This window comes from Vombatus ursinus, unplaced genomic scaffold (assembly GCF_900497805.2).
Source record: "Vombatus ursinus unplaced genomic scaffold, bare-nosed wombat genome assembly UNPS02014797.1, whole genome shotgun sequence".
NCBI lineage: Eukaryota > Metazoa > Chordata > Mammalia > Diprotodontia > Vombatidae > Vombatus > Vombatus ursinus.
This window is the reverse complement of record NW_020954575.1, coordinates 12,762,653-12,765,610: the sequence shown is the minus strand read 5'-3', so window position 1 is coordinate 12,765,610 and position 2,958 is coordinate 12,762,653. Positions and strand designations below refer to the sequence as shown.

General features: G+C 34.7%; 1 pseudogene; it reads right to left on the bottom strand.

Moving 5' to 3' along the window:
* Positions 1-1,768: 1,768 nt before the first annotated feature.
* On the bottom strand, positions 1,769-2,155 carry LOC114049352 (annotated as a pseudogene).
* Positions 2,156-2,958: the final 803 nt, after the last annotated feature.

Here is a 2,958-nt window from a genome sequence, read left to right as displayed (position 1 = left end):
AAAATATACAGCAATAAATTTCAATTTCAAGAAAGCCTATAAAATAAATACTACACATTGTGTTCAGAGCTGTCCATCCTTCCTTCCTTGTGAGTTTTCTTTTGTTTTCTGCTGTGCACTTTTTACTTTGTTCTCTTTTCCTCTTCTGTCCCTCTTCCAAGAGGGCTATAATTAAGCACAGATATATATACACATACCTATATACATGCAAACACATATATAATACATAGGGACACACACATACACATTTACATATATGTAGATAGCTACAATCATACTCATATATAGACATAAATATTCATATGCATCTATGTAAGACTATACTATACTTGTTTGTCTTCTGTTTCTCTGACTGTGGATAACATCTTCCTTTCATAGGTCCAAGTCTTTCCATATTTTTCTAAGTCCATCAACTCATTGTTTGCTGTACCACAGCAATATTCCAACTTTATATTGTCTGGGTTATTCTAAATAGTCTAAAACAATATTGATTAATATGGCTGACATATAGTATAGTTTCCCTTTTTTTCTCTTTTGATTAAATCTGTTTTAGCTTTAACTTTGTCTAAAATCGTGATTAAAATCTCTGCTTTTTTTTCCCTAATAAATTCTACTCCTGATCTTTATTTTGTTTGTGTGTATCTCCTCTTCCCTTTCTTGACTTTTCTACTTTACTTCTACCTCCTACCTTGGCCTCCTATTATTTAACCTACCCCTCCATCAAAGATCCTTCCCTTATCCTCTCCCTTCTCCCTATCTCCTTATCCATTTATTTCTTTCTGAGTTTAGACTTTTATTCCCTTCTAGATACACATGTATTGTTTCCTCTTTAACCCATTTCTGATCAGAGTAGGGTTCTAGACCTACCAGCCCTCCTCCCTATCTAATTCTTCTGTGTTATTTCTTCTCCTTGAACCTCATTTGTATAATTACTCTTTTTACCTCTTCCTAGACAGTTTACTTTTTAGCACTACATCATACTCAGCTCTACCTCAATCTTTCTTTCAAACTACCAGATTACTAATAATAATTTAGACATAAAATTTACATTTCCTCATATGAGAAGTAAAGTCTGTCCTTATTGAGTCTCTTGTAATTAATCTTTGAGATTTGCCTTATATTTCTCTCGGATCTTGTATTTTAAATTTTTTATTGATTTTAGGTCTTTTTTTAAAACAAAATTCTGAAAGTCTAGCAATTCATTAAATGTGCATTTGTTTTTCATTCAAAATTATACTTAACCTTGCTGAGTATGATTTTTTTGCCTCAACCTTCCTTGTTTTGCTTTTCAAAATATAGTTTTCTAAGGACTATGATCTTTTAGTGTAGCTGCTGTTAGGTCTTGTGTGATTCTGATTGTTGCTCTGCCATATTAGAACTGTTTTTTTTTCTTGCTGCTCATAATATTTTCTTCTTGAACTGGGGATTTTGGAACCTAGCTATGATATTCTTGTAGATTTTCCTTGTAGGATTTCTTTCAGGTGATAAACAGAGGATTTTTTTCTATTACTGCTTTCCCCTCTTGTTCTAATGCTTCAGGACAGTTTTCTTTAATTATTTCTTGTATTATGGTATCAAAATTCTTTTTTTGATTGTAGTTTTCAGGTAATCTGATTATTCTTATGTTTTCTCTTCTTGATCTGTATTTCAGATTAGTTGTTTTTCTTAAGAGATGTTTCACTTTCTCTTCTAATTTTTCATTCTTTTTTTTTTTTGGTTCAAGTTTTATTCAAGATCATATATAAAACCTTTCCAGACCCACAAGGGTTTAATCCCCCTCCTCTTCCTCCTCTTCGTCATGGTTGATCTGGAAGTACCATAAATCATAACTCTCCTTGCTGTTGGCCAACACCCGCAGCCAATCCCAAAGATTGTTCTTTTTTAAGTATTTCTTTATCAGGTACTTCAAATACCTTTTAGAAAATGGTACCTCTGACATCACGGTTATCTTACTCTTGCTTCTTTCAATGGTTACGACTCTGCCACCGAGGTTGCCAGCCTTTCTGTTCACTTTGATTTGTTCTTGTAAAAATTGCTCGAAATTAGCTGCATCCATAATCCCATCTTCCACAGGATGGGTACATTCCAGGGTAAACTTAAGGACTTGCTTCTTTTTTTTGCTGCCCTTCATCACGGATTTCTTCACGGGTGCCATGGCGATTGTGGAGCCAGAAAGGAGCTAATTTTTCATTCTTTATATTTTGTTTTGTTATTTTTTTTGTCTCTTATAATTTCCCTGGCTTCCCCTTGACCAATTCTAATTTTCAAGGATTCATTTTCTTCCTTGATGACTTGAGTTCAAATCTTGCCCTAGACCATTACTAAGTGTGTGACTCTAGGAAAGTCACTTAAACTTTGTCTTATCTGTAAAATGAGGGTAATAATATAACTTACTTTATACGGTTGTGAGCATCAAATGAGATTATTTATATATATATATATATATATATAAATAATTTTGAAAATGTCAAGAGCTAGATTAATGCTAGCTGCTGCTATTGCTGATAATGATCATCCTCTCCCCTCCCTTGTTGTTGTTTGTCCTTCATTCTCTAAGAGGACTGTGACGTCAAGAAGGTGATGCTATGACTTGCAAGCAAATTGGATTTATGTGACGGAGGGATATGCAAAGTCACCAGCTTCATTTTCTCCTCTGGAGCTATCTGGGTCCAGTGGAAAGATATAGATCACAATGACTGGAGATGCCTCCACCCCCCATAGCCAGACTTTAGGTCATTGCAGGTGACTTCTTTCTTTACTTGCCTAGCCCTGTTCCCTCTGAAGAACTGGTCTTCCAAGCCATAGTTTGGATCTAGAGTTTGCTTCATAAATCTCCCTCTATGGGGCTTTATGTCTCAAGTGCACAGGTCTCTTACTTCACCTCAAATGAATTTTCCTTAAAAAGTTGATTTGAAGGCACCTTTCATGATGGTTTTCCCAGATGAGGAATGGATCTCT